This window comes from Arachis ipaensis, chromosome B05, assembly GCF_000816755.2.
Source record: "Arachis ipaensis cultivar K30076 chromosome B05, Araip1.1, whole genome shotgun sequence".
Taxonomy (NCBI): domain Eukaryota; kingdom Viridiplantae; phylum Streptophyta; class Magnoliopsida; order Fabales; family Fabaceae; genus Arachis; species Arachis ipaensis.
This window is the reverse complement of record NC_029789.2, coordinates 12253018-12253297: the sequence shown is the minus strand read 5'-3', so window position 1 is coordinate 12253297 and position 280 is coordinate 12253018.

Genomic DNA, 280 nt, shown 5'->3' with positions numbered 1-280 from the left:
ATTATATATAGTATACCAGCAATTATATATTCGAAGGGTCATTAGCCCTGTGTGACCCCATTATATGAGACACCGTACCCCACAAAGTGAGAAATAAGTTATAAGTAACTGTTATCGAATTTATAATGACTGTGAAGCATGAACCTTCTTCTTTATATTCTCAAGGCTATAGAAGTTAGTATATTTAATTTTTTTTTATCACTTTTAATCATTAACTTAATTCCTTTAGTTTAATAATTTAATAATATATTTTTTGTTCACATTATTTTTTATTATTAAT